Below are 11,314 nucleotides of genomic sequence, written 5' to 3' on the forward strand. Positions count from 1 at the left end.
TGACTGTAGATTCCCTTTATTGGTCTGTTTCCTATTGTTGGAAAGGCTGTGTTAATGTGTTAATTTTTTTCATACGGTTTGTCTGTCTGGCCAGACCTGCTTTTTTCTTGCTGGTAGGCAGGAGTAAAGGGTCCTGCACAAATTAACTTTAGGGCTGGGTCCCAGAGTCAGATGTCATAAGCAACTGCCAAAGAGTCAGCCCGTGGGACCTAGGAGGGGCTCGACCTCTTTGTGCCATCGGAAAACTGTGGGCTCAATGCTGAACCCTTTTGGGGATGTGTGCCCACCCTCTTCAAGGTGTCCAGGCTGGGCAGAGAAGGCAAGACAGGGAAGAGGAGGAAAAAATGTAGAATCCCCACGCCTCCTTTTGTGCTGGTTCACTGTGTCAGTCCGGCTGTGGCCCCGCCCTCTAAGCTCAGCCCGGGCGGGGTGGCTGCAGAGAGAGTCCTATGTCCCGATCGATTTCTAAATCACAATATTTTCCTTTATACAGTCATTTTTCCACTGGTGGGTGTGGAAAACTGACACCGTGCACCTTGTGTTAGATCTAGAGCTCTGGAGCTGTTCCGTGAAAGCAGCGTCTCTAGGTTTTCAGCCCCTCCCCGACGGAGCCTGTCCTACCTAACTCTGCATCTGCTGCCCCCAAAACCGGAAATCCTGTTCCGCTCTTTATTTCATCATTTCTTCCAGTTGCTTTGTTGTTGTTGTTATGTGCCATTCAAGATCAGGTTAAAGAGTTTCTTCTGACATCTCTTTGGTTTTCTTTTTTTCTTGTCTCTGTAATGACGTTTTTGCTTTCTTAATGCTTGATTTTCTTGAGGGCATTCACAACTCCTCTGCTCTTTGGCTATTAGTGATTAGTGTTCAGTGCTGTTCTTGAGCTGTTCTCTAAATTCAGGTACAATGTACTCAAGGTTTTATTTTTGCTTTCATGGACTAGTTTTAATTTTCCTCAGCTTCAATCTGAACTTGCATGTAAGCAATTGATAGTCTTTTCCACAGTTAGTTCCTGACCTTGTTTGGGCTAATGATATTGAACTTCTCTGTCATCTCTTCCCATAGATATAGTTGATTTGATTCCTGTCTATTCCATTTGGCGATATCCACATGTGTAAACCCAAACCACCTGCCATTTAGTCCATTCCAACTCATAGTCACCCTGTATAGGGTTCCTAAAGCTATAAATCTTTATAGGAGCAGAAAGCCCCATCTTGCTCCCATGGAGCAGCTGGTAGGTTTGAACTACTGACTTAGCAGTTAACAATCCTATTCTTCTTGTACAGCACCACCAGGGCTCTCGTTATGTTGATGAAATAAGGTATTTGCAAGCAATGCTTAAGTAATTGCTCTTAGAAGATTCTAGAGTCATTTCTATCACCAGTGCCATACTTTCCATTATCAGTCCTTCCTCTTTGGTTCCACCTTTTGCATTCCAATCACCAGTAATTATCATTGCATCTGGATTGCATGTTTGTTCAATTTCACACTGAAAAAGTTGATAGAATTCTTCAATTTCTTCATTTTTGGCTTTAGCGATTAGTACATACATTTGAATAAGAGCCTTATTAACTGGCATTTTTTGTAGGCATATGGGTATTAGTCTATCACAAATAGTATTATTCTTCAAGATAAATTTTGAAATATTCATTTTCATGATGATTGTGATGACATTTCTCTTCAATTTGTCATTCCCACCCTAGTAAACCTTATTATTGTTGTTAAGTGCCATTGAGTCGGCTCTGATGCATAGCGACCCTGTATAGGGTTACCGAGGAGCAGCTGGTGAGCTGGAACCACCAACGTTGTAGTTCAAATGGTTTTGCAGTCTGGCGCATTAACCCACAGTGCCACACCAGGACTCCATAGTAAACCATAGGATTATGCAATACCTGCCCATTTCAGCTCACTGATGTCTAAGCTGTTGATCTTTATGTAGTTTATTTCATTTTCATGACTTCTAATAATTTTCCTCGATTCATACTCTGTACATTCCACATTCTTATTTTAATGGATATTTGCAGCTGTTTCCTCTCGTTTTGGGTCGTACCCCATCAGCAAATGAAGGTCCTGAAAGCTTTACTCCATCTATGTCTTAAGGTCACCTCTACATTAAGAAGGTAGCTCTTCCTCAGCTGTATTTTGAGTGCCTTGCAACCTTAGTGACTCATATTCCAGCACTCTGACAATGTACGACTGCTGTTCATAAGGTGTTTTTTTAGGGGTTAACCATTCAGGAGTAGTCTGCCACTCCTTCCTAAAATATCTTAGTCTGCTGAAACCTGTCTACCATATATGACCCTGCTGGCATTTGAAATACCAGTGGCATAGCTTCCAGCACCACAGCCAAATACAAGCCACTGCAGTACAACAAACTGACAGAGGAGTGGTAGAAGACACCTCTATTGTTGTTATTAAGTGATGTCGAAGTGGTTCTGACTCATAGTGACCTGGCTGGTGAGTTTGAACCACCAACCTTGAGGTTAGCATTCCAGTGCAGGTGGTACACTGTCACACCAGGAAGATACCTCTATATGGGTTTAAATTGCCAGTCTGTCAGTTGAGCACTTAACCATTCATGACACCCAGGTATTCCTCTGATTACATCTCTTCTGTATGTGCTACATAATTAATATCTTGTTTCTGATTAGGAGAAAAAATGTTGCAATATCTATAGTTTAGAAAAAGATATGCAGTAATAATAATATGGGTAACACCAGTGTCTTTGAATCAGGACAAAGTGAAGTTGAGATTATACCTAAACATAGGCTTTTATGTGTAGTAAGGTTTATTCTTAAACTTAATTAATCTGTGTCAGAATCATTAAAGTCAACTTTTCACTTTCTTTCATAGGTCTTTCTAATCTCAATTTTTAAAAAAATTTTATTTTAAGCATGGAGTTTTAAAGTTTCATTGCCTTTATTTAATGATACTTAAAAATATTTTTTTATAAACCCATAATTGACTACAATTTGCAGTTACCTAAGGAGCTCTGGTAGCATAATGGTTACCTCCGGGTCAGCAGTTCAAAACTACCAGCTGGTCCGCAGGAGAAAGATGAGGCTTTCTGCTCCCGTAAAGATTTACAGCCTCAGAAACCCTGTACAGGGTCACTATGAGTCAGAACCAACGCGATGGCACATAACAACAACAACAACAACCTGAGAATACAAATGCAATAGCTTTTTAAGTACTTCTTGTTGTTAAGTGCCACCAAGTCAGTTCCAAATCCTAGCGACCTTGTATAGGGTTTCCGAGGAGTCGTTGAATTTGAATGGCTGATCTTGAGTTTGAAAGAATGTCATGGTACAGTGCTTATCCTACAGCGCCACATTAGGATTCCTTTCAAGTTTTACATGAGTACCAGCAGTATATCATTTTAGTTATTTCAGTAAACTCCTACTAGCATTAGTTTGTCTTTAAAACAATTTTAAAAAGAAATTCTACTTTCATCACTGCAACTCTCCTGGGATTTCAATAACTGGAGCTTGCAGCATTCCCTAAAAGGACCACTGAATGGTTGGAGTGGCCTGTTATAAATTACTTTGTAATTTTATCACCTGTAAAATATGTAAGATTGAGAAGAACATTTCAGAAAAGTACCAAAACAAGTGGTTTTCACTATGTGCTGTTGAGTCAATTCCAACTCATAGCAACCTTGTATTAGGGTTTCTGAGGCTGTAAATCTTTATAGGAGCAGAAAACCTCATTTTTTTCTCATGGAGCTCCTGGTAGATTTGAACTGCTGACTTCTCAGTTAGCAGCTCAATATACAGACTAATTTGATCATTTATAGGCTTAAATAATGGATGTGGTCTTTTGGTAATACATATGCAGTCTCATTTATGTTATTTATATAAGTTTTGTAATGCCACTGAATTTTAAGTATATCATATATTAATAAGAGTAAAGCATATAAGTACTAACCAGCAGTAAAAATAGTAATGTACAACAATAAATTCACTTATTCTTTTTTCACACTTACTCTGAATCAACAGTCTAATGCATACTGTACAGTGTAGTCTTTGAAAAATCAATACTTCAAGAGGAAATTGGAGACTTAGAAATGTTTAATCTAGTTCTTAATAAAGTAGGAAAGACCATTAATGAAGAACTTGGGAGTTCTGTGTTTTCACATCTTTAACACGAACAGATTGGACTCTAGACCTCTTCAGTACTTAACTTTTGGGATTCAGGAAACCTTCCTACTTTATCCAGCATAGGTAGAATCAGATACTTTAATGAGCATAGGTAGAATCAATCAGTAATGTAATGTTAAATTTATCCATTTTTGTGTTACAGTCGTTTGACCAATAGGTCAGAGAAATACCCAAGATATAATATTGCTTTGTAGGATAATGAACTATATGGAATTAGTGAGGTAGAGTGGTTGCAAAGACAGGTTTTGGATTAAGCTGACCTTTATTTGAATCTTGGTTTTTCTACTTAATGCTTTAAGATATTGAGCAAGTGTTGCAACATATCTACCTCAGATTTGTTATGATAATTAAATACATAATACACAAAAATCCCCCTACATCGTGTCTGGCATAACCACACAATAAATACTCACTATCTTTGTCTGTAAAGATCACAGCCAAGAAAGTTTCTGGAACAATTCTGTTCTGTATCACATGGGGTTGCCATGAGTCAGAAGCAACTTGATGGCAACAGGGGTTTTCTTTGTTTTTGTTATTTTATGATGTTGTTTGGGTAGTTTGTAAAAGTAATTCCTTAAGGGATTAATCACTGGTAATCCTAGAGGAAATTTTCCAGAACTATGTTTCTGAGTTATACTCTTAAACACTAGTTTTTGTTCATCAGTTTTACTCTTACATTGATGAGGGGACATTAAGAAATACCACAAATATGTTGAATAACGAAATGACGATCCAAAATGATCTGATAGCCTAATGTTCGTTGTTGTTAAGTGCCTTCGAGTCAATTCTGACTCATAGCAACCCCGTTTAGGGTTTCCAAGGAGCGGCTGGTGAGCTTGAACCCCCGCCATTGCAGTTCAAACAAACCTTGTGATCCAGCGCATTAGCCTCCAATGCCATACCAGGGCTCCTAATGCAGGAATCAGCAGTTTATGTCCCGGGGGTCAAATATGGCCTCCCATCAATTTTTATAAACAAAGTTATATTGGAACACAGCCACATTTGTTTGTTTACATACTATTCCTTGCTGCTTTTGTATTGCAAAGGCAAAGTTGTGTAGTTGCCATAGACTGTGGACCCATAAAGTCTAAATTATTTACTCACTGACCCTTTACAGGAGAAGTTTGATGACCTCTGGTCTAGGGTAGTAGCTTTCAAACTTTTTAGAATTCAACTCACAGTGGGAAATGTATTTTATTTGGTGACCCTCTTCATACTCGCCAATTTCAGGGATTAGAATACCAAACATGTCTGAGATTAGAGTTGCCAGATTTTACAAATAAAAATGTGATATTCAGTGATTCTTATGCTAAAATGTGTTGTTTTCTGAAATTAAAATTTAATTGGGTTTTCTGTATTTTATCTAACAACTCAACCTGGTTGCCACCCCCAAAGTTAGGTTACATTGATCTGGAGTGTGGCCAAAGCAGAAGGTTTCTGAAAGCTTCATTTATGATGGCCAAAGCAGAAGGTTTCTGAAAGCTTCATTTATGATTCTGATATGCAGCCAAGTTAAAATTCACTGGCCTTGTCATCGTAAAAGCCTCAACTAGGACATTGTGGCAGAGCTGTAATAATTCAACTTAAGCAACATCCCCACAGCCGAGACTGGGAGAGATTGGAGAATCTCAGGGAAATGTATCAGAGAACACGTGGTGTGTTTTGTTTGACACTTTATATTTAACATACTTGCAATGTGTTTCATGAAGTAGTATCCAATTAGAAGGACTTTAAGTTTTACAATTAATTAGGGAATTTGAGTTTTAAACTGGAAGGCAACAGTTTTCAAACTGTACTGTGTACCTGGAAAATGTATTAAATGCAGATTCTTAGGTTATAGCCCCACAGATTTTGATTAAGTAGGTCTGAATCAGAGCACTGAAATCTGCATTTCATTGAGTGCCACCCTGGTCCAGATAGATTCAAAATATCTATCAACTATTTATCTTTAAGTATGCTAACAGATTTGTATGTAGGTCAAGGAACGAGAACCCCAGAATCTAGGTTCCCACTTCCATACCACTAAAATAGAATCTTCAATGTGGTCTAGGAATCTGGAACTAGACCTCGTATAGTCAATCTGCCTCAACACTTTAGAATTATTACTTTGAAAGATAAATTTGGAATAATTTTTTTAAGTTATATTCATTGATTTTATTTTAATACATTTGAGCCCAATTTATAAATTTCTAGCTTCACACAAAAGAGAATTCCCAGTTTGTGCCCTATATGACTTTGACTCTGGGCAGCTGAGGAAATAAGTAACAAGTTGCTTTCCACCTACCTTTGCTATTCCATCCTCTGCTCCCCGTCTCCTTTGTATGTGAATGTTGTTGTTGTTATTGTGTGAATAGATGTAACACTATCAATAAAATTGAGGCCACATCTCAGCAAAAGCCTAATCCCAAAGCCCAAGGAACCTCAGCTCACCTGCTCCATACCCTTCCTGTGAAACACCATTTCTCCTTGGGATCTCTCCCGGTAATCTCTCACCACTTTGAGATTGGCTATGATAAGGACACATACAAATGGCAGACAAATAGTTTTCATTCTTCTCCCTCTTGAAAATAAAGGAAAAGGTATTCATCCTCCCCTGTTCATTCAGAATGCACTTTAGATAACTTGTAACTGTTATTTGTCTGTTTCGTTGAAAAGTGTACAAATCAAGGTTCTTCCCTCAAGTGCCTGATAGCTGTGATAGTAAATGTTATGTGATGACTCAACTAGGTTCTGATTCTCAGTGGTTTTGTGATCTGTTGCAAGCAACTAACCAGTTGACTGTGGAGAGGATGGACTGCCTCTAGTATATAAATGGATATTGTGGCAAAAAAAAAAAAAAAAAATTGAGGCCACAGATAAGACTAATTCCATTCATCGCTGATGATTCTGGTAAACATCAGAAAACAACATTCTTGGTGACAATGTTTCCCATGGTAAGAATCCCCCAAGATAACATGTCTTGGAAGTTATACAAACATACAGATGGAAAGACAATAAGGATAAAGGATAGGCACTGTGTACACACTAATTTCTGCAGAACTGGAAAGAGAACAGGAATCCACGTGGGTCAGAGATGTAGACGTAACGTGTCTCGCTGAGGCTCAGGGTTCAGTTCTCCTTGATGGATCGTTAATGGTCCACCCAAGTTTAAGTGGAGAAGCATCTTCTTTGTTACCCATACATGCCCAGGTAAAGCTGCTTCTCTTTCTGATGGTAGGTGCTGAGTTCCGACTATGTCATCTGGAGGTACTGTCGGACATTGGTATGTTTTAGGTAGCCAGGAGGTAGTGTTGAGCCTGGTCATAGTCCTGCAGATGGAAGAAGGCCACCCCAGCCCAGTATAAGGCCTTGGCATTGTCAGGCTCTCATTCCAGAACTTTCTGACTGCATTCCTTTACTCGTTCATAGTTCACTGGCTCCATCTGAAGAAGGCAGGCAGCTAGATTGTTGTAGCAGTCTGTCTGCATCGTATGCCGCATGTTTTCTTGTTCATGTGTGAGAGCCGGGCCTTGAGGTCCTAGATTAGGTATTGGGGAGGGCAGACTTGGGTCCAGACTCCTCAGCTGTAGTACCTACTCACGACGTCTTGGTACTTCCCTTCTCGATAGCGCTGGTTGCCCTCTTCCTTGTACAGCTGAGCCTCCTGCAGGCGCTTCTCCATAATTCTTTATCACCCAATACTCCTGCGGAATTGGGTGCGACTGAAGCTCAGCTGTAGCACCAAAGAAAGATGTGGAAGAGTTATAGCTGTGGAAACATGAGACAGCTCTACTGCGTTCTGTCCTATAGGGTTGCTGTGAGTCAGAATGGAATAATTTTTAAAAACCATTTTTGTGAGGCATAGCTTTAAAATAAGTCTTCTAATATATACTTGAGACAAATTTATTTGTGATTTTAACTTTTAAATGCATCTATTTTTTTGAAAGATTTTTTTCTTCAGATTTATGTTTTCATTTAACATTAGCTGTTAACATTGAACTTTTTATGACTAATTCTAAAGTGTCTACTTCACACCTACACAGCCTTCTAGGAGAATTCTTGTATACCTGTTGTTGTTGTGAAGTGCTGTTGAGTCGATTCTGACCCATAACAACCCTGTATAAGGTTTCCAAGGAGCAGCTAGTGAGCTTGAACCACTGACCTTGCAGTTCAAATGGCTTTGCAGTCTGGCACATTAACCCACAGCGCCACACCAGGACTCCTGTATACCTACCTACCTGTTACCTCACTGTAAATGTTTGTTTTCAATGAAGCTTTAAATTAGGACAGCTAATTATTACTCAATTTAAAACATATAAAGCTCAGCAATACTTTGTTTTAGATTTCTATCACTAGTAAATTAAAAAAAAATTTTTTTTTGAGAAGGGAATAGATATGTGTAATGTATTTTTAAAAACTCTCAAGTACTTTGAGGAGTTTTATGTAGTGTCCTTGGGGAATATGGATTTACAGTTTTGTTGTGTTCTGGTAATATTTCTGTCCCGAGGTTTTCTGATGATAGTCTCAAGGTTATGTTGGCCGCTGAAAATGTGTAGGAAGTATTCCCTTCTGTTTTCTGAAAGATTTGTTGGTATTATTTCCTTTTTCAATGCTTGATAAAATGTGTTGGTAAAGTCATTTGGATCTGGACTTTAAGTAAAAATTTTTTTTTTGTTTTAAGTTTTTATTGTGAATTTGAGTGATAGTTTACATGGGGAACCATCAGTTCATTTTGTTGTAATGATTACAATCCCCCCTGCATGCTTCATTATTCAACAGTATTTGCTTCTATTCCCTCTCTTTTTTTCTTTGTGGGTTGTTGTTTTTGGATGTGTACCAAAACACTCAGGAATGTACAATCATTCAAACAGCCAAAGGGCACACACTGCCCCATGGCCACTATACAAACCCCCTCTCCCTCTATGAGTCTAGATACCTCAGCTGCTCCATCTCTCCATGTCATCATCTCTGCCTCCATCTCTGGTGTCACTGCTTCTCTGGGTAGGTTCCACACTCAGTTCCCGCTCTTCTCCCTTGATAGTCCCAGGGTCCTCATCTCCGGGACTATAAGATCGACCACTCACCCCTTTTTTGCTACAAAACTTCTACCTTTACAATTGTAACAATCGCAATTAGTTATGACAACAATTACTTACTATTGAATCATGTGAGTCTTGTCCCCTTCTCCTTTCATCAGACCTGTCTAATTAGGATGAAAACCACTCTGTGGGGAGTCTACCTTCCTCTGCACACTCTGAATCTAAACTTCTTCTTGAAAACTTGTAAGCCAGTCACTTCATGCCTTTACAGCACCCCCCCCCCCCCCCCCATTTTAGGTAGCCAATGTCTAAGTTGCCCATCCTCATCAACCTTGTGTACAGAGGGGATGGGAATGATCCTTGCTGTAAAGATTCTTTCCCTCTTGGTTGGTATTTTAAGCTACTAAATCCATAAGTATAGGTCAAGTTCATCAGATTGTAGCAATTCACACTTGTTTTCTTTAAAAAAAAATTTTTTTTTTTCTTCTTTTCCTTACTATAGTTGGGTTCTGAACATCCAGCCATTGAAGCTAGGTCCAGTGGGCACTATCTCTGTCTGCAAGTTTGGGCACCCTTCTGCATATCTCCTCACTTCATATCAACTGGACCATTCACTCTCAGTTCTAGCCCTCTGTGACCATGTCCTTGTCCATGGGCTCAGGAGTCCCCAGGTCTCACTGCACTTTGTGCCAACCAGCTCTCAATATACTCCAGGTCAATGGGGTTCTGTGTAACTTTGTCGGACTCAACCCAACTTTTCATTGCTGCTTTCCCCCTACTTCTCTCACCAGTACACCAACGTGGTCCCCACCAAGCATACATGCCTGCTCCTGTATTCCCTTTGAGTTTCAGTCTTGGGAGGAAGTTTGTCCTGAAGGGACTTGATTACTTGCCTTGATGGCTCCCCAGTGAACAACTTGCTTGTTCTTATAGTAGCCAGTCAGACTGCTGTTTTTGTTTTTGTTTTTCCCTGGTAGTCTTGAATTTCACAAAGTATCTTCTGTTCCTCCAGCTGCTCTAGGCTGGTCTGCTTGTCTTTCAAGTGGGAATTTCCCATCTCAGAAGGTTCTGGATGGGAATCAGGATTCCACCTAAGGTCTTATACACTACAAAGGCTACGCAAGAAGTGTCTTTCACTGGGCAAGTTCTAGCACACCATTTAGGTATACCAATCAGTTATAGGCTAAAGGTGGGCTTACAGGTTTTCTATAATCCTGTTTCACTCTATTCATGTCCATCCCACTCAAGTGTCTATTTTATAGTAGTAGGCAAGGGAAACCAATAATCATAACACAGTCAATCATCTTAGCATTTGTTGTTGTTAGATGCCATCGAGTCGGTACTGACTCATAGATACCTTATGCACAGCAGAACGAAACACTGCCCTGTCCTGAGCCAACCTCAATATTGTTGCCACGCTTGAGCCCATTGATGCTGCCACTTTGCCAGTGCATCTCGCTTGGGGTCTTCTTCTTTTTCTTTGACCCTTCACTTTACCAAACATGATATCCTTCTGCAGCGACTGGTCCCTCCTGAAAATATGTCCGAAGTTGGAGAGACAAATTTTGGCCATCCTGGCCTCCAAGGAGCAATCTGGCTGCACTTCTTCCAACACACATCTGTTTGTTCTTTTGGCAGCCCATGGCACTTTCCATATTCTCCTCCAACACCATAACTTAGCATTATTTCCCCTCTTTTACCCATTCAGACTATGCCTCCATCTTTGTATCACAGAGCCCTTTTGTTCCAAGGTTGAGCATTCATCACTATTTAGCCCATGGAAGCCTGCCTAAGTGTCCTATTTACCTTGTTCTTCTATCCCCCTCCCCCTTCTTGTGTATTGCCCACGGAACACCCAAACTGTGATGTGACTGTCCTCTACCCTGTGCTCTACCATCCCCTCCCTCCCTCCCACCACCCAATCCTCCAACCCCTGTTAACTAACAAATAACTTTTCCTTTTTTTCCCTTTTAGTATGGGTGTCTTTTCTAAGCTTTTACAATCATGGTCTTATGCAGTATTTCTCCTTTAGTGACTGACTAATTTCACTCAGCATAGTGTCCTCAAGGTTCATCTGTGTTATGCAGTGGCTTACAGATTGATTGTTTTTATTCACAGTAGCATAATATTCCATTGTGT

The 11,314-nt window shown here is 39.9% G+C and overlaps 1 protein-coding gene and 1 pseudogene across 1 annotated transcript in view; one reads left to right on the plus strand and one right to left on the minus strand.

The window, feature by feature from the left end:
* Window positions 1–11,314, plus strand: part of LOC102837496 (lysophospholipase-like protein 1-like) — an 85,415-nt gene that overhangs the window by 20,558 nt on the left and 53,543 nt on the right. The window lies entirely within an intron of this gene.
* Window positions 7,329–7,818, minus strand: LOC102826543 (annotated as a pseudogene).

This window comes from Chrysochloris asiatica, unplaced genomic scaffold (genome assembly GCF_000296735.1).
Source record: "Chrysochloris asiatica unplaced genomic scaffold, ChrAsi1.0 scaffold00133, whole genome shotgun sequence".
NCBI lineage: Eukaryota > Metazoa > Chordata > Mammalia > Afrosoricida > Chrysochloridae > Chrysochloris > Chrysochloris asiatica.